General features: G+C 40.3%; 1 long non-coding RNA gene across 1 annotated transcript in view; it reads right to left on the reverse strand.

Annotated features, from left to right (window-relative positions):
- LOC116444339 overlaps window positions 1–20,742 on the reverse strand; it is a 399,973-nt gene that overhangs the window by 279,065 nt on the left and 100,166 nt on the right. The window contains exon 2 of the long non-coding RNA XR_004240279.1: window positions 13,874–13,940. This is a non-coding gene — a long non-coding RNA (uncharacterized LOC116444339). The remainder of the gene's footprint in view (window positions 1–13,873; window positions 13,941–20,742) is intronic.

Genomic DNA, 20,742 nt, shown 5'->3' on the forward strand with positions numbered 1-20,742 from the left:
TCTCTTCAATAAAATTGTCAGTTCTACTAAGGCTTTTCTCAGGCACTCAGCACACAGTTGAAGGGCAACTTCACGGCAATTTTAATTCACAGAGACATTGTACCTGCAACATGACTATATTCTTGCAGACATCATCCTAATTAAGACCACTTCTTACCTCCTAAGAGGCAGCCTTGACTATGGGCACCACTGGATGTCTTCAAACAGAAGGTATTTCCTCTGAAAGCTGCGTTCCTGTGTCACAGAATAGCAGACATCTCACTTGTTTGCTTACAAAACCTTTCTCCTTTGGATTAGAAAGTAGCAAAGAATCCTCCTTCACCTTGATCCCATTTTGCTATAGTATCATGCTTTAAATGACTTTTGTGTTAAGTATGTAGGACAGGAGAAAAGAAAAATAAAAAAGAAGAATGAAAGAAGGCTCTTGGAAAATAGTGTGGAGTGCCTCCACTAGAATGAATATAAACTAGACACCCAGAGGCAAGAGGGGGTGACAGTTTCCACATGCTCATGCTTTTTTTGGTTATCCCAATAAATAGCATTACTTTGATGTCCTGCCCAAACTGAGGTGGCCAATAACAGACTGCAAGCTGCATCCCATCAATTATGACAGCTAAATTCTCCTTTGAGGAATATTATTCACAGAACACAACTCAGGGCACACAGAGCTGAAATTCCAGGTCTGTCATAAAAGGATGAGACAGTTTATTGATTTCTCAGTTTGGAAAAAGCCAGCCTCCAACCAGAAAGCTGATTTTTCTCCATCAGAGACTGAAAACACTTAATTCTGGTAGCTATAAATCTTTCAAGTAATGAGGCTTCAGGCTGCATACGCAAACAAAATCCATTAAATGGTACACTTAATATAGCATAAAAAATGCATAAGCATTCAAATGAAGTTTAACAAAAATCTAACCCACTTGGAGTAACTGAAATTTTGCTAAAGCTCTAATAGAGCTTGAATTTATTCAATCCAAGTCAGTGGAAAGCTACAAACAATGTTGTTCAGAGCAGGAATGAAAAACTTTTTCCATTACACAGCAGGTGCCTATTCGAATTTTCCAGTCCTGTGAATATATGATTTATGGTTGGAGTGACAGATTCAAAATCTGGCCTGGAGAGTGACTGCTGTACATGTATTTCACTTTGGGGAAGTAACTTCAAATTCTAAGTACTGGCAAAGGCTCTCCCCCTCCCTCAGTCTGCCTTCTGTGCATGTGTAAAATGCCCTCTAATGAGCACAGATTAGATCACAAGCTGAGTATGTCAACAGCAAAATTGTTGTGAAAAGGCAAATGACTAAGACAGAAAAAGGAGGAAAGTCTCTATTGTGCAAAACTTATCCTTCTTCCCTGCTCTACACTAGTTTTAGCAGTGTGTCTACTTTTAGGAGCCATAGTGCAAGAAAGCTTGTCACCAATATCAAGCAATCCAAAATAAGTTATTAAAATCAAGAGTTGGAAAACTTGCATAGAAATATACACAATATCCCACAACTGTCAGGAATATAATTGTCACAGGTATTTTAGTAAAAAAGCTATTTTTTCTTATGCATTTTTCCATAAGCACGAGCATAAAAAGTGATAAGCCAAAAATTCAGACAATATTTTTATACACAAATGTAAGCTCATTTAAAAAATATATATATTTAATACCTCTACAGCTGGCCATAAGCTCACAAGTGCTTGACCATACAGAAAAAGACAAATATTAATGGAACATCACTATGAAACATTGCAGTGGGCCATGCTGCTGTTAAAAACATGAAGAGCTGGCAAATACAAAGAGGACTCCTTCTGGTGTCCAAATAAAAGCTTCGGATTCCAGTTCCCACTTCTGGATAAGTTACTGCTTTCTCCTGTGTCACTGTGTGGCTCTGTCTTTGAGGTATGTGATAGGGCAGGGGCTTTGTAAACACAAGAGGCCACAAACCCCAGGTGCTTTTACTGCTTCTGCAGCTGTGCAAGCTGCACAGAAGTGGTTGGTCGAAGCTCAAATGCTGAAGCAATTTCAGCCTTATTTTCTATAAGAGTTGCTTTTCACCTCTTACTTGCTATTGATTTTGAGTGACCTTAGTGTCCATTTGTGAAAGAGCAATGATGCCTCTCATCCCACACCCATTTGAAATGGCTGATATCAGCAGGCTTTATACAACTGTAAAGCAGATACATGGCTGTGCGCTTTTATTTGTGGATTTGTGCATTCAACCAAGTGGCTTTTCATGGCTTCATAATGCCCCTCTCAAAAATTCTTTGGGACTGTTTGGCTGTAAAGACACACCAGAGTAATTTGTATAGACCTCTGGGCAGTGTCAGAGTGATTAACAGTGCCTGGGTGCAGCAGACAGCTGCTGCTGCTGCTGCGAAAACGGACCTTGGTGGTGAAGCTGACTGCATCCAGGTTTTGGGAAGCGTTTAGCCACCCCTAAGGTATAATTGGGATAAAGGTACCTTTATCTTCTCAGTAGCATCATCCTTGGCCTTCCCCTGCCAAGCAGCATCGTCTTTTGCCACCTTCCCTCCATTTTCCAAGCATCACCAAGCTGAGAGGGACTGTTCTGCCACGCACAGCTGGCCCATCTACCCTGCTGAGGCAGCAGCAGTGCAGCCTTAGCCAAGCAGCTTCAGCAGAAGGAATCTGGGGCTTCTAGTGCTTTAACACCAGCTGGCAACAAAGTACCACACAGCTGCTTCTCACTCTCCCCTCACACCCACCAGTGGGAGGAGAATCAGCAAGAAAATGTAAATATTATGGGGTGAAATACGAAAAATTTAACCAGGACTCCAGGAAATGTCTCCCATATTCTCCCCTGACACTCTGTCCATAATAGAAGCAACATACAGAAGAGACACCCCCGCAAAGTGGCTTGTAGGAGCACAATGAATTAGGCTTTGGTTTACGAAACCTTTCCAATTATTCACTGAAATGTTCTTATTCCCTGCCTTCACTGGCTGTAGGATGAAGCCCTAAATCCATACAAGCTACCCCACACCGGCAGTTCTTAAAACGTTCTGTTTGTTAAATCTCTCTAACGAATGGCTTGTTTCCCTTGTCCCACCACACAGTTTCTGGTACAGATATGCTTTTTCTCTTAGTAGGTCAGGCCAAAAGCTTTGGATAGTAAGTTTGTCAGAAACTACTGACTTGCAATCTTCTTTGATAGAGGTTATTTGTACCCACTGAATGCAATGTCCATGCTGCAAAATTTGACAGATGAAACCTGTTATGTTGACTTTTTAAAATTAGTTTTCTAGAAGAGGTTGAGCAAGCAAAGAGGCACTTAAATTAGCACTTCATTGAGCTAATATACTACAATTTTACTGAGGTAATTAAAGATAGAACAATCTGATGATCACATTAAGGTCATGAGTAAAATCAAATCGATACATCAAGAAGTTCAAGTGATAAAATCATCAACAGATCAGGATGTAAAATCTAACAACACATTGCAGTAAATGTAAACTTTTTTGTTCAAATCTTCCTTTGGAAGAGGGCATAAAACAAATTTCTTCCTAGTTTGAAGCCTCAACCCCACTTTCAGCACGAAGTGCACTGACCTGACTGAGGAAAAGCACAGATAGATGGATGCTTATGTCCTACAGCATGACTTCAATGTTAGTTCTGGTCTAATGTTCTTGCAAGCAGCTTTAAGCAAGCACCATGTTTTAGACACTTTTCTGCCTCCTCTCATTCCAGGAAGTGTGCTGGAGTGCTGTATCCTTTTGGATGGACCCTTTTATGATTCTAGCCAAGCCAAGAGAAATAACTTGCTCTACTAAACTCATCTAGACAGTTGCAAAGAACACCTGTGATAAAAGAATGGCCATACTCGAACTTCTACTATATTTGTCTCAAAACAATTTCCCTGTCCCTTAACAACTGATTTCTTTCCCTGCCCTTACACCTGGCCTGCCAGACATATGTCCGTGACTAAATTATGCTTTGGATAATATCTAGGAGGAGCTCTCTTAAATACACCCCTCTATGCTGGGAGTTCTGTAACCCCCTACCCAATCTCACCTCTCTTCTTCCCTAAGGGATCAAGACACCTTTAGGAATACAGACAACATTCATTTTATCTTTTTCTGATGCATGGGATAGACTGTCCATTCTTTCCAATAAAAGTGAAGGATAATTATTTTCTTCTTCGGTACCACAGCAAAGGCTTCTAAATCATACACAGAAAGAGTTTTGGGTAGCACTGCTTTTTAATACAGTGAAATCTACCATTAATTAGGCCACAGGACACCACTTGAGCCAGTGATCTGAGAGCAAGTGCCAGTCCCAGAAACACACACCTCACTCAGGCTCTGCTTTGTTCTATCAGCACCTCGGCAGAAGTGGGACTGTTAGGAATGTAACCAGGAATGTGACAACAACAGACTGTTACACACAGAAAGGGGTAGCTTCAAAAGACTCACCATAAGGAGCCCACAGGATGTGAAAGGAGTCCAGCCAGCAGCCAGCGATTGAACCACCTAGAAGGCATATGCAGTGATAGTTTGAACTGTAGGGACATTCCCCACTGTGAACTTTCACCCTGGGACAGATCTTGGCTATACCATTTTCTCTCACTTTTCCAAGCAAAAGGTATCACAGTTTATGAGTTACCACAGAAGTAAAAGTAAAACCTTGCTAGCAAATGAAAGCTGTGATTTATTAATTTTACTCCTCGCTTACCTGTACATCACTGACCTGATTTTCATGGCATTGCTTCCTTTCACAGAAGAGGTAACAAGAAGCCTTGCATCCACCAACCCAGCCCCACAATACTGATACCCTGCACCACTGTTGGGGTAGATATTCATTGCCTTGCACCAACTCGAGCTGCCAAGTCAGGACACCCAAGATGCCTCTCTGAAAATGAACTTTTGCAGCTATTTTCTTGTGATAAGGATGAAGGAGAGACCATAGAAGAGCATGTTGACGAAGGGGGTGTTCATCTTGCCCTGTCATTCTGGTTCCCTTCTTATAACACATGATTAATAAATGAGGTACGAGGCTGTTTGAAAGCAGTTTACAGAAGAAACAACAGATTGGGTAAGACCAGTGTGCCCTCAAGCCCATCATCTTGTGTCTGATAATGACTACTCACAAGATACTCAGAGGAAAATGAAGAAATACTGCTGTAGACAAGTTTGACTAAATTTATATTCTGTAAAACCCCTCCTTTTTATCCCAAGCTATTTGTTTAACCTTGAGGTGCAAGGTCAAGTAAATCTTCCATGATGAATTCTGCACTGCTCATAAAGTTTTCATTTTTAGGACTCTAAAACCTTCTCCTTTTCCAGAACTTTTTTTTTGTCTACGACAGCTTAAAGTCTGGTGCAGATCAGAATGTACTCCTTATTCTTAAACTAACTCAACTATTATTTGTGGTAAGCCTCCTCATTTACAGTGGAAGCCACTATCTCAGTCTACTTATATTCTTAAGTCACTTTTTGAACAGTGTGCTGTTTCCTGAATGCATTAGCACACATAGAACTGGTAGTTGACTTATATTGTCTGTCATGCACACATTGCTGTCTGCTACAAATATGCTGCGAATTATCAACATTCCTGACTTCTTGATAAAAAATGAGGAATTAATCTGATGAATGCCAAGAGTGGTTCATGTCACAATGCTCTTGGTGTTATGATCCATCACGTAAGACTAAACAGAGGTATCCTGTGAATCAGATTAATTTCAGTCAGTGATCATGATGCAAATTCTTTCACTGAATAGCTTTCCTCGACCTGGGCTACAGTGGCTTTCTGTGTTTGGATCTACTTGTTCTGGTCATGGTTGTATGTGCTGTTTCTGATCATATCACAACCACCTGTGTAGTTACCAGACAAAGCAAATGCTATACACCTCCGATTGACTACAGAAATAACTGTGCCTTTCAGCAAATCAAACACAGGGCTACAGATATTAACCCTGCAAGTATCCAGCAGAAATATTTTTAATCTAAGGTGGGAGAGGATCATAAATAATTTACAAGGAGTTATGACTTTATACTATCTGAGTAATATATCTGGGGGGAAGAACTAGAATCAGTGGTGTGGGTTATTCCCCTCTGAGATGTGTAATAAATTTCTTACATTATAATCTGTTGTGAAAAATATTCTGGTTGTCACGCTCCATACACTGAAGGCATTCTAAGTGGCCTGCCACTGAGTCCCCATTGGATGATAACACTGTCCAAATTTCTCATCATTTCACACTTTCACTCCATAGCTGTGTTCTTGTTACAGCCTGCTGCTATAAAAGTGATTTTTAATGGAAAAGATCTGACAGAAACTTTATGCTTTCTTGACAAAATTTTTATTGGGCTGAATACTGGAATATTACTGACGTAGCTTTGGACAGGCAGCTATGAACCGGGGAATTGCTCTGGGAAGAAGGTGTGGAGAAAGCTTTTATTACTATCCGTACATCCCTGCAATGAAATGTCCTCAGAGCAGAGGAAGGAGCTTGAATGCTGCTATCAAAGGACAGTATGATCCCCTAGGGCTTATCACCACTTTCATTGTCAGGAAGAAGGGAAGTCACATATTTTTTCTCCAGAAGTTTAACACACCCCAAAATTTCATGACCCATTATCACCATAATACATAAATACATCTTGTAGTCACCCTAGCTGATGCTTTCAAAGTGGGAAGTGGGCAGGGAGTAAAGAGTCCTGAACACATGGGCACACTCCTCTACCTCTCCCCAATGAACGTGGGATTCAGGCCCTGTTGCACCTCCTTGCCCTCAGCCACCTGGTGTTCCAATGCAGGGCTAAATCTCACACTGTAACTATGCAAACTAAAGCCAAGTGTGAAGCCAGGCAGCACCAACTGTCCTAATTACTGACAACCAAAATCCCCTCCACATCTTTGTCCTCTCTCCCCATAGCAGCATGCCCTTGCACACTTCCTTGTGCTAGCAGAAGTGTTTCAGAACACCAAAGACAAGAAAAGACAAAAAAGGGGGGAAAAAAAGACCCAGAAGCCATTTTTTTCAGCAGCAGGGTTGTAGCAGTCATTGGTTAACTTGCTCAGCTGCAGTGAAATGAAGTAAACAGCAGCACCTCAAAGCAAGCAAGTTTAATAGTAGTAAAACTCCGTAACAAACCTCAGGGAGTTAAGCACAGTTGTAATCATAGTCAGTCCGACCTTCAGAAGTTCTGACTCACTCCTGCTGACTTCTGAGAAGTAGGACACTTACTTAGTTTCACCAGGAAAATTTTAATGTTGAAGTCTAACATTCAGATGCAGCCCAAAGATGTTAGGTCCGGATTTATGGAAGTATTTAAGGGCTTAAAGATGCAGATACAGACAGCAGCAGAATTTTGAAAAATGCCTAAGTACCTCATATTATGAAAATCCTCTGAAAATCACACTAGCTAGATATCTTTATCTTGAAGCTTCTAATACTGAAATGACCAAAGTTAACAGTCCCTCAACACTCCCTTGCAAATACTGCTGAAAATCTGGCCTTAAGGAGCCAAGGGCTTTTTAAAAGACTTGAGACTTTGGCTCAGACACTGAGAAGGATTTACATGGCTATAGGACATGTAGATACTTTCCTGTCTTAAATCTGGCCCTTGGTGTACATATTGCTTTTTTCCTGTTTTTTTAAATAGTTGTGCATTTCTGTAGCTAATAATGAGGTATGAAAATGCCAATGCTACTTTTGGTGGCATCTGTAAGCTGAAAAAAAGATAAACACTTAAAAGAGCTTTTTGATAAAGCCAGATTGACAGTAATTGAAATTACGTGCTTAATCAAAAGTTCTGCATAAAGCAGCAGACTGTATAGACGCCTCTCACTGTTCACTAAGTATATTTTGACCTAGTAGAAATCAGTATCTATTGAAATAAAGATTAATTAAAATTTATAAGCAGAATTTACAACTGTGAGCTGTCCCCCAGGGGGCTACCCTCTTGTATGAAAAGTGTCCTTCACCAGTAGAAATATTTCAGAAATTTCAGCTAAGAAATGAAGAGCATGCAGACCGATCCTTTAATTCAGAACATGGCCTTTTGGTCTAAAGACTTCTAACAGATCTCCTATGACTTGGAAAGGATTCACACTCCTCTCAATGTCATCGGCTCAGCTTTGCAGCATAAGGACGTCACATGGCCCTTTGATTCACTCTGTGCAGCTCAAACAGCAAGAGGACAGTTATTTATCTCAAAAATCACTTGACTACTTGATTACTTAACACAGCTTCCAAAAAAACCCCAAAAAAACCACCAACCAAACAAAAAAACAACTCACCCACTTGCTAAAATCATTATTTCCCTCTTGTCTCATGAGCACTGGCACAAGCCTGTTTACCTCATGTGCTTGCCATACTGTGGATTACAGCAACACAGAATTGCTGGCAGGTATTAGAGGCACTTCTCTGTCAGTAGTCAAGCTACAGATACACTATTCAGTACCTACAAGTAAACAGGGCTGTGTTACTGCATTAAAGGACATTTAAAAGGAAATTGTCAACTGCACATTGCCCACTGAAAGAACTGAATATAAGGCTGGCTCTTGCTGCTCATAGTAGCCCTAAAAGCTGTGACAGCAACACACCATTTGCATTGTCCAGAACAAAGCCCTGCTCACTGGAATAGCAGGGAAACACGAGAAGAGATGTAACAGCATCTGATCATGTCTGAGAAGCCTTTGCTCTGTGATAGTCTTGTTACAGTACTCACTGGGTGTCAAGCCTCTTTGCTGTGAGTTAGTGGTGTGAGGTTTTATGGACACAAGTAGACCAGTGAGGCAGCAACCACTTGGACACCTGTCACCAGGAGCCCAAAGTGGTGAAAGCCCAGGGCCCAGATTTACTTTCCTGACAAACTGTGTCACAGGAGTTGCTTCATGATGCCAGCATTTATATGTCACAGGCAGGTCTGTCTGGAAAACAAAAACTGTATTTCATCACAAACACTCAGGCTCTGACATTTGGTTCTGTTGCACAAACAAGAGGATATGAAGAACTTTCACAGAAAAATTCTGAAGCAACATGCAAGCTAAATATGTTTTTCCAGAATAGCCAAAGCAACTTCCTGGGATACAAAAGGCAAAGAAGAAAAACACACAGCACTACAAATGCAGCTGAAAGCAGTCCTGCCAAATATCCACAAACTATTGAATCAGTCACTTTGTCCCCATCAGTGTCTAAGTAGCCATTGTGTCCATGAAGAAGAAACCCAGCAAGACAGACTGCAATAAAGTTTAAAAAAAATTCAAGACCCTGTTCCAAATTATGGTAAGCAGATCTTTATGTCTGGCAGCTGTGGGCAAGAACGCCAACTAACTAGCTGTGCAGAGAAGCCTCTCTTCTTTTACTGGCTCTGGCCAGATATATCATATTGGATCTGAAGTAAACCTGGTTTTGAAAAAATTCTGATTCAGAGTCTCATCAACCCATTGGATTTGAGAGAGGATTTTCTCCTCTTCTAAACATCAACTGGAACCGTTAAGAAATGTCACTTAATAGACTCAAAGGCAGTCAGGAAGAGAAACCAAGGCTAGCAAAAATCTCAGCAGCAATATAAAAAGCAAAAGAACAGCAATTCAAGGGAATTTATGTTTTCATTTATTATCATAGTACCTTTCTCTACTCAGAGGGAGATTGAAAATAAATGACATGCTCAAGTGAAATACAGAATGGATCAGGTTTTTGTGTTGTGAATATAAAATTGTGTCTGCTTTAAAGTACTCTGGGAGAACTAAAGCTTCAGATGAAATTCTGTGTTTTCATTTTCACATGAAGATGCTGCTACAATGGCAAGAGGCTATGTACTTTGGAGATCAGAGAAGAGAGTTCTAGGGTGATTTACTTTAAATCAGTTGACTAACCCCTCACCAATCAGCCCACAGCCAGTCTACTGGCTGAGAAGTTAGCTCCATTAGAGAGTTCTGTACTGACAGGCTTAAGCTGCAAAGCACAGAGGTGTAGAACCCATGTCTTAATTCACAGATGGATCAAAAACTGCTTAAAAACATGGATTTAGACTAAACATTCCCCTCAGGATCCCACCTCTGACAACAGCCAGTATGGATGATTAGGAATGTAGATGTGGGGACTTACTGTGTTTAAGAGAGTTTTCTCCTAATAATGGCCATGTAGAGTTAAAAAATCTTCTCATTAGGAGGTTACACGGGGACTGCACTGTTTACTGGTCAGATATTAACACAAATTTCTCTAATGCCAACTCCATAGCATCCTGAGGCACCAAGATGCATGCAGCATAATTAAAACCTGGTATAGAGAAAGACTTCCTCTTGGTTTTGTCATTTCTCTTCCCAGCTAATGAGTCGTAGTCAAATCAGTCTCTTCTGAGGGCATTCAGCATTGCATGGAGCCTTTTACCACCTGGTCAGCCAGGTTAATGCACTAATTGAGGTTATTTGTGCATGTTTCACAAGCTAAACTCAACTTCACCTAAATACCAGTCTGACTGGCAAAGAGTGAAAGGGCTAAGTGGTTTGGAGGGGCGACCTCTGCTGACCTTTAGCTATGGGCCAGCTACTTTGTTACTAAGGAAGAAGCTTGAGACAGCAGGGTATGGTGTGAAGGGGCAAAAGGTCTCACACTGATTTCTCACCACTTCATAGCTTCTGTATTTGTGGCCCACACTATGGAAAACGTGGTCTCCCTCCTCCTCCTCTACTGGTTGGCTGAGTCACTCATAACCCTGTTTCTGCCTCAGAATAATAAACCTTGCCCTTTCATAGCTTGCAAATGCCCTGAAAGCCCTTCTGCTGTTGAACCAAGAGAGGTGAGTCAGAAAAGCTGTCTGAAACAGGCTGAATTTGATGGCCCTCCAAGCCCTCTGCAAGAACCATTTTCTGGGAAAGTTGACAGGTTTTCAGAGATAATGGTGATTAATGCAATGACAATTTGTGTGTGTGGAGCTGAGTCACTGGCTCACCAGTTTCATTTGCTGCTGCTGAGCAACCACTTTCTAGAGTTGCTGAGCGTATTATGTTGTTGGAAGGTTTAGTACATGTCATCATGCCACGAACTCCTGGGTCAGCTTTGTACTGTGATAAGAAAAGGAGCAGCTCAGAAACAATCATCATAGGCCAACAAATTCAGTTTGTAATGCTCCCAGGAGAAATTAGCCTATACAGAGCTCTGAGCTGCTGTGCAATGACACCTACTGAGATCCCAAAAGACAGCATTTTGGGGGATCTGTGCCCTTCTGTCACAAACTTCTATGCGTGAAAATCACAGGAAGGATTAACAATCCCTGAAACACCAACCATTAGCAAAAAAAGACTACAGACTGCTTGACTTGTGTCCAATAACCGTTAAAACCATGCTTAAAGGGATGGACATCCAAAAGACACTGTGCTCTTTAAATCCCTACTATTTCCAGGGCAAGTCTTCCCCAGTACATATGAAATCCCACAAAGGTTTTAACTTAATCTTCCCAGGTAACTTTATATACGTCCTCTCTCCAACTCTCCTCCACACCCCCCTCCTCTCCCCACCCAAAAAAAGCTCTTTAAAAGTTTATTTTCTTAATACAAATGACATAGATTGTTTTGAACCCACAGGCTCACTGAGTGGTCTAAATAGATGTAGATGGAATGGGCGGGGCAGCAAGATGGGGAGGTAGGCTTGCAGTAGGCTGGAAGCACCCATGTGCCACCCCTGAGCCAAACAGAACTTAGTGACTTGGGAATAAAGATCTGGTTACTCTACCATGATGCACAGCCAGCTGTGACCACTGTCAGGAAACAGGAATACACGCTGTGGGAAAAATAAAAAAGAAAACTTGCCTATCCTCAGGGCTCAGGAAGAGAAAACTGTTATTCAGAACCACTTTGTTAACAAACCCAGAACAGCCAGAAAGAGTCAAGGATCTTTTTACTCCTATTCAAAATTTGGGTTGTATTTCACAGGAGGAAGAAGCAGAAAACAGAGGGTGAAAGCACAGATTAACTTTGACCTATCCCACATTGCAGCAAAGGTTGCTTTCCTCAATTTCCATTTCAGAAGGCACCCACAGGACCAACTGAGCTTACTGCCTCATTGTGACCCTGAGATGCTGTGGCTGATTTGCAAAATAAAAAATTATGTGTCTGTGTGCAGCAGATCAATAGCAGAACTGAGGGCCCAGACCACTGCCTCCCAATCCTAGCAACAAACCACTGGCAATCTCACCGGCTTTTCCTCCTTCATGTACTTGCAGAGTTGCAAAGTCCTTGCACTGATTCACAACCATCTGTATTTAGGTATTTTTTGCCAGTGACGCCTCTTAGTGTTCCAAGCCACAAAGCTTGGAAGAAGGTATGTCTGGAGTTTCTTATGTGATGAATCAAAATCCACCCTCGTACCTCTACCAGGTAACACTGACTGGAAAGCAAATCTGGTATTTTGATATATTTGATATGTTTGTTTTTGTAAAGCCCACACAGACAGACATGGTAAATGACAAACTGTTTTTCCACTGCTTTCTGCCAGGTAAGCAAGACTTCCCTCTTCCTTGGTAAACAACTTGTGTTATGATCAGCATGGGACATGCATATACGAATTTTATAGCTTTGGTGATTCACTTCCAAATCTTTTGTTATTACATTAAAGCATTCACTGAAAGATATAATGGTTAATATTTGTCCTTGATATGCTTGCTTTGTCTAAATTAAAGAACAGTTTGTTGATTACAATTTCAAACTCTGCAAGTGAAACTTCACACTCCTGCAAATACATCTCCAGTTGTTATACAAATTTGTATGTTTCACACACTATACACAAAATAACCAGACATTCTGTAGCAAAAATTCACTGTCAGGTGATAACTGAGAACACAGTCCAAAGGAAGACTAAATTACTAATATAGTTAAATACACTTATCAATTATACTAAAGCTTACTGAATCCACATGTGCATGAGCAGTTCTTGAAATCAGAGTAATTTTAGAAGGATTCTAAATGAGGTTGCTTTAAGGGAGTGAGGGAGGTCACTGTCATGCTCAGTTGGAAATGGTAGCCTGAACTGCCAATCCACTGGCTGGAAATCTAAAAGCAGCAGATCCTGCAGGGCTCTGCTGTCCGGAAGAAAAGGTCTACCTCATGCCCTTGTCTTGTCACAACACCCTACACAGAAGATCTATCCCCTGGCAGATGTCAGAAGAAATTTCATCCCCATCCTCAAGCTCTGACCCTACAATGAACTTTCCTTACCTGTATCAAGTCCTCCATCACCAGATGCTGGCTGGGAATGAGATTTTAATGAGGTCTGAGCCCCTCTGTATGACAAACTGTCTTTCAAACTGTTACATGATAAATGTTATTGTCAGTGCTGTGGATTACATTCCTTAAATTACATGACAAAACCAGGCAGCATGGAAGGACGATGGTCATATCTGTCAATATGTGTGCACACAATTGATTCAGTCCTACTGCTTTTTAAAATTTCTTGTTCTAATGGGAAGGACAAGAACTTGAAACTATAAACTCCTGTTTGTCTTGCATGACTACAGATATGGGGAAAAAACCCCAAGAGATATCAGAACCAATTCATATTTGGGTGGTTGGATAATGTATATAAAAAGGCCTCTGTTTTAAATCCTTTAGTTTCATGGATGACATACATTGTTTAGACTGTAATTAGACTGGAATTGCACCTCCTACTCCCCTGACTATTCACTCACCAGCATTTGCTGTGGTTGCATTCACATTCATTTTCTACTCCCTCTCTATGGATACTTTTGGCAAGTGAATTTCCTGGCAAGGATATTATGGAAGCAGCAAGTTTTAATTTAACATCAGAGAACACAGACAGAAAGTGTCTTTAAAACTCATAAACACAAACTATGCATAGCAGAAACTTGCTTTAAAGAACTACTCTCATTATACTCTGGACTCAGTAAAGCGCTGAGGAACATACCTGTAAGCATTTTATGAAGTCCCTTTGAGTTCTCTGTTTTAATATTTTCCAGAACTGGAACCTCCATCTGGGGAGAGAAACAATACCTTGCTGTAAGTGATGTGCCTAATAAAAATGAATCAGCACAGCTTGCATTTTGATTGCCAATTACTTGCAATCAACTGCTTAGAAAAACTCGTGGATCAAGGAAATGCTTAGAAATATTCATTAAAAATAGTTGTGAACACTTTCAAGTTTATACAGAAAGAATATCTATAAACAATTCAGTTGAATATAGGAAAGAAAACTTAAAATTGTTGCCAAATAAGCCATGAGATGAGACTTCAGATGCTTTATTAGTTTCTATTCTATCAGTGATTTAGTTAGCTCTTATTGTAAGGCTACACAAACTAAAAATTCACCTTGCTGTTTGAATCTCTAACACTGCAATTAATACCACTGGCTAGTTTTGGAATATGTTACAATAAAATGTTTTATTTGAATGCATCTATATTCACCATCAAAAAACTTCATTAAGTCTCAGTTACAACTGCTACTCAGAATTGAAGTTAGGCAGAATGTATCATAAATACTGAAGGAAAAATTAAGCCTATAAAAAGCATGGCAAGTAATAGAAAGGGAAGCAAGATAAATATTCAAAGCCATTTCCATTTCATGCACACTTCTGAATAACTATGAGAGTGGAAAGTACCAAAAATGCTAAAACAGCCATTAAAAAATAACTCTGACCCTAAAATCTGGCCCTCAATCAAGCTGAAAGAACATGCTTACTCAGCGTCTTTGTTATGAGAGGATACTTAAAAGGTTCAAAGACAGAAACATTCCAGTTACAGTGAAAGCTGAGAGGCTTTGCAAACCTAATTCTCATTTGGGTCCTAAAAATCTTCCCCTGCTTCTTGAGAAGCTGGATAAAATATTAAGCACAAATTAAAAGTTAAATTGCCCGGTTGTTCCAGACACCTCTTTTTCAAAAAGCATTTTTGAAGAAATTAAAGCTTTTAAGGGAAAATTTCCTACTTCATGAGAATTGTTTCAATTCTTTTGATGAAGGACAAGAGAAAATGGAACATCTTCATGGGCCTCCTAAATCTGAAAAATAGGGTCTTTTTTCATGGAAAATTAGTACCACTCTGCTCAAGGATACGGGATAGTCTATTAAAAACACTGTCTAAGCAAACAGCTGCTAGAAGTGTGTTTAGTTCAGTGGTGTCTCCATGTGAAAGTCACCCCATCAGCTAAACTGGCAGCCTGGGCTTCCCATCTGCTGTTGCTGATTGACCAACATTTATGAAACAACCTCACTTGCATCCAGCTGCGAAAATTTTAGCTGACCTCAAGGGTATATCTCCTTTCTCTCAAAGTTACTAACAGAGATCAGCCCACCACCTATTGACCATCGACGGACAGAGAGGAATAGTTTGGTAGATGTAGGTATGGGAGCTGTGTCACTGCTTCAGAAAGGATTTATCCAATGGATGCACAGGAGGGGGTGTGTTCAGGTGTCTAGTTCAATCACAGAGTAGAGGTGAGCATGGGCAGAAAGATCAACAAAAAGTTTTTATTGCTGACTCTGAATCTTTCCATTGTCTGCTAAATGTAGAGGGTCATAGCACATTACAGTTTCTTGTCATGCTGAAATCACTGTCAAATTCAAGGCACATTTAACCACAAAAGTCAAAAAGACTTTCACTGTTGCTCCTAGTGACTTTCTAATAGTCGTCTTATAGTCTGGCACCATTTATTCTTCTATTATTATTATTATTATTTCTTTCCTTCTATTATTATTATTATTCTTATTTCTTTCCTAAGAGTAAAATATCATTTGTATTAAGTAGGTGACAAAAAAGTTAACTTCTTTTAAGGAGGAGAATGAAATTAAGAAGGCAGCGAATTGGATAATGGCTGTATTATTCATAGGAATGCATACCCAATTTATATAGTGCTGCTAGTATACCATCTAAATTTTCTGGAGCTCCAGTTAAGCCCATTTAAGTAATGAAAAGAACTGCCCTACTGTGTCTGATTATTAATTTCATGGTGTGTTTTACATATCAGAAAATAAAACCATACTCCTAACTTGTATGGTCATTTTACAACAATTACTACCAAAACTTTCCAAGGTGCAAAAGTCATTCCAAACAATATTATTTCTAGATCTTATGATCAGATTTCTAAGTACTGGACAGCAACTTTGCACAAAAATATCACAGAGAGATTACATCTGCATGAAAGTATTTAACTGTCTGTCTGGAGGAGATGGAATTTTTAGTCACATTAACTAGCCCCCAAGACACAGAATTGTCTGCAAAAAATCAAGCCCTGTAAGTGCCCCTGTATTGGAAATCCATAAAAACAGGTAACAGCTTTGAAAAACTTGGACATTTGAAACCCTTTAGAAAATACAGAATAACTAATAAGTAAAAAAATCGCTTCAAGTTTTTCTAACAGGATTTTAAATGAGGTTAGTCAATCTCAGTTCAAGACAACACCACTCATACTGGGAACCAATTTTGGAGAAGGGGTAACCTATGTGGTTTTGAAAGACAGTATAAGGAGAGTGAAAAATCATTAAATGATATATTAAAGCAATCTTTGTTTCTGCATTTTAGCCAGCTGAAAGCAAGCAACTCCCACATTTATCACCACGATGAAGATGTATAAGCCTGTGCAAGATAGGGTCCAATCTCATCAAGGACGCAGAAGGACTGAGAAAAAGAACTTCAGAAGGAGTGATAAGGAACTCTGCAAGTAACTCTCCATGAAACAAATTACTCCAACCACATAGGAACTCAAGCAACTGTTATTTGTATTAGTAGTATTCACACACACAAGCATTTGCAACTCTATTTTCAATCCATTAGTTCTTTGCTAAGTCATATGCAATTAATTCTCTTTCTCAGCTTCTTATCCCTAGAACTACCTTTAGCATGCCATTTCTCCTCTTCCTAGCTAGCAACAGATAAAATAAATCTATTAAGTACAGTTAACGATAACATTTTGGAAAGCTTGTAACTTTCTCTACCAAATATATCACAACAGTAAAAGTGACATCCAGCAAGCAGGGGAAGAGAGAAGCTAAAGATAGGATTGATGCAGTGGGAGGTGGTTATGCAAAGAGTTGGGATCTTATCACCTGCATGTCTTGTCCATTTGACTCTGCTTAGACAGCACAAGTCCTTGTCCTTCCAGGAGGATCACAGGAAAGGGAGGTGATTTGAGGGTCAGTGCTGACACACTGCTTGCCCTTATGTTCCTCAGGGAAATGAAGTCATCAAAACTAGGGGCACAGGCACATACCTTCCTAACTGCTTAAGACTTGATATTCCTGGGTTGGTACTTTTCCCTGGTGGTAATTTCTAGACACTGAAATTGTTAAGCAGCAAGTAAGAGCAATTTTTTTGGAGTTTTGGTGGCTCAGAAGATGACCTTGGTTCTTCACATTCAGTTATCAAAAAGAAATGAGGCAGACCAAAGATAGGAAAAAAACTTTCCCCAAAATACCAGACCATATGTAAAAAGACTGTGCAGGTCCACATCTATATATAAGGAAACTGGGGAGCCAAGAAAGCAAAAATGGATATATGCCATATTTTTCTAGATCTTCTAGTGCATGGAAAGGTTCAAATTGTCAGGTTCAAATTCAATCTTACCCACTGTCCTCAGAAAAGTGTGCCCTCACACAAGGCACAGATATGTTTCTGGCTTCCTGATTAGGATCCCTTTCTAGTACCTCAAACCCTCCCTGTCATAAATCATTTAGATTCATTTTTCGCTTGTCCCTTTCAATTACTGCTTGTGTATGCACGCAATTCTCTTATTACTTAGGTAGGGAATTATGAAAAAGGAGCTTTTAAAAATCAGAGCCAGTGTTCTCAGTCATCATCTTCCACCAGCCAGATCCCGCAGCCTCCACGTTTTTTTATTGGAGCAAGGGCCACCTCCCAAGTATTGCAGCTCATCTGTGCCTGAAGGGGGATTGCTCTAGCTCTCCTTTCAGACACCCAGAATGGGAGGCTGATATAAGCAGCAACATCAGGAATGCACCTCCAAAGAAGGATTTACAGAGAAAAATCCAGCTCCACTATGTTCCTCACCCTGCCCACATAGTGCTGCCCAGCAGCTCAGGAAATACCGTACCCAGTAGTAGACCATGGACTTTGTATCGAGGTTGCCAGGCCTCAGGACAGAGGCATCTCTGACCTGGTTTTTTTGGAATGTATCTTCACTTTTTTTATCCAGAGGGTCTTGACAGAATAATAATTTTTATGAAAATTAGAGGACAGAAGAACTATCATAAAAGAGCATGGGATTAAAAATACAGATAGAGTCCATCAAGAACCTGATCATCTTAAAATAACAAGGTCACATCCCCAAATCCCCTAATTTTTGAGTGTGAAGATGGGACACAGCACCTAAGAAGGGTGATCACAGCCAATACATGAGCATAAGACAAAAAAACCCTGAAATTTTAATGCCCAGTGCCACAACCATGTGCCAAGAATCTAAATCCCCCTCCTTCTCCACCTAAGACATTTAGCCTCTGCTGCTCCTTCAACTAGGCTCCAGCTTGCCAGCAGCATGGCAATGACTGTGACTGTTTCCATCATGAGCTCTGGGGTAATTCACTGTTAGCAAAAGAGCCACAGCAGGATAGATGAGAATACAAGCTGAAAAATGTGGTGCTGCACTCAAGTGGTCCCTGCAATTGCAGCTGCCAGAGCAAGCAGGTTTAAAACAACAGTGTCAAGACCGTATGGCCATCAGATGCCTTACTTTGTGCACATGGGCGTCAGAAACTGCAATGCATACTTTGAAGAATGAATTAACAAGATTCTGCCCATATTGTAGAGCCTCCAAGCATTCTCAGTCATTCCCCAGATATTGCTAGCCAAGAGAAATGAAAGGTAGGGACGACTAAAATGTAGAGGGGAAAAAAAAATCTTAGTTATATATTAAATACTGATTAAAACTCACACTCTAGTAGTACAAGAGTGAAAGTTAAGGTCACTCAGGCTGTTAAGAAATGTGATTGTCTCGCATTTGTGCCAGGAAAACTTTAAACTAAGCAACACTACTTTGTAGAGTATTAAAGAGAGGTCGAGAATCGGATACACATGTTCATCACAAGATGAATGGATTATAAATAGACTTTTAAGACGGCAATAAAATCATTCATTACACTTTTAAAATGAAAAGATGGAGTGAAAAAAGCAACCAATGTAATAATTGCTATGAATATCCACAGCTGGCAAGCAGCTGGATTTCAAATGGGCTTTCTTTCCCAAATGCCAAGAGCACTTAATTCATTGCTGTGACTGCCTTTGTGAATTATAATTTTTGCAAACACTGTCTATTAGGGTGATATACACAGCCCCTGCACATTCTGTGCACAGCACACTGTATTAATCTGTGGAATAGCAAAACAGAGGTGCTGGCTGTGACCTACATCATCAGAGCCAACTCTACAAGCACGACATTGACAAAATATTTCATCAAAGATAAGCCCACTCCTGGAACAGTTCTGGAAACAGAAGTTGTTTGAAACAAAAGGTGACCTCTAGTAAAATTAAAACCCTGCATCCACAGTTTGGGAAAAAATACCTTATTTGTGAAGTCTGTGATTCTTCTGCATCCAACAGCCATGCATACGAGCCCATATTCCCACTTGACCTAAGAGAACAGGATTAACTCTCACCAGCCTCGATGATTTACAGTGATGTTTTCTCTCCTTGCATTAAATATCTTTCTACATTTACCGCTATAAGTATTTATCAGTGTCTGTAAATGGGAGCGGTACCGAAAATGCATCATCTTCCTTCCTTAATAGCACAAAATGAGCTCCCTGTATCTGCTGGCAAAGGTCAGTGTTGCAGCAGCAGGTACCATATCCCCAGGAGCCGAGTTCCACTGAGTGTTCTGGACAAGCAACAGAACAGATTGCTTTGGGCATCTCCAGACCTAAGGGGTCTTCAGAGTCATCTGCCACAAATAACATCACAGTAGTACTGCTGTGGCTGCAGTGCTCTAAGAAGATGGGAGCATGATAAAGTTTGCAATTACAGATCTCAAGATCTATGTCTACACTTTCCAATAAAGCTCCCCTATTCTTTCTTGGCTGTGAAGGATAATAGATTTAGCTGGCCCTGCACTGCATCAGTGCAAAGATTAGAGGAACTCTTGCCGTTCCTTCCAGTGCTAATTTCTGTGAATCTCTGGCTTTGAAACCACAACACAGAACACAGCCTTAACATTCTGAGATGAGGAGGGTTTAATAAAGCGTAGGATTTAGAGGTTCTAAGGAAAAAGCAGAACAGATCAAAGAATTACACCCTTCTACTACACAAAGTCCCTGTGGGCTGATGCAGGAAAGTTACTGCAGCTGCTGAGATGATAACTGGAGGGCAGGGCAGGCACAGGCTGTGCCTGTATTATTTCATCAGCCTCAGTAGGACTTGGGCATCTGTGTTCCACTGCAAACACCAGCGAGAGCAGCAGCTGCCTTAAAAGCTTGATTTAAAAATAGAGCATGTGCACACATTTGTAGTGTGGCAGCATAGTATGTTCAGGAAGGATGCCAAATATAAAGCTATCTTTGAGAAATAGAAAGTCCTCAAAATAAAAAGGAGTAAAGTTAGTGAGGCATATTCTGAAATCAGTGTCTGAGTTCACATTTTGTCAGGACACTGAAAAAATCTTTTTTTTTGATTGATACAAGCTGCCCTAAACCCAATAATTTCAGGCTTGTCCTTGGAACCTCCTAACTAGTGTCATAGTCCACCTGGCTAAAACAATATTAATTTATCATCACTACACTCAACTGGTCATCTTTGCCCCATACCTACTGAGTGCAACCACCGTCATTTCAATAA

The sequence above is a fragment of the Corvus moneduloides genome, chromosome 5 (genome assembly GCF_009650955.1).
Source record: "Corvus moneduloides isolate bCorMon1 chromosome 5, bCorMon1.pri, whole genome shotgun sequence".
Lineage (NCBI taxonomy): Eukaryota > Metazoa > Chordata > Aves > Passeriformes > Corvidae > Corvus > Corvus moneduloides.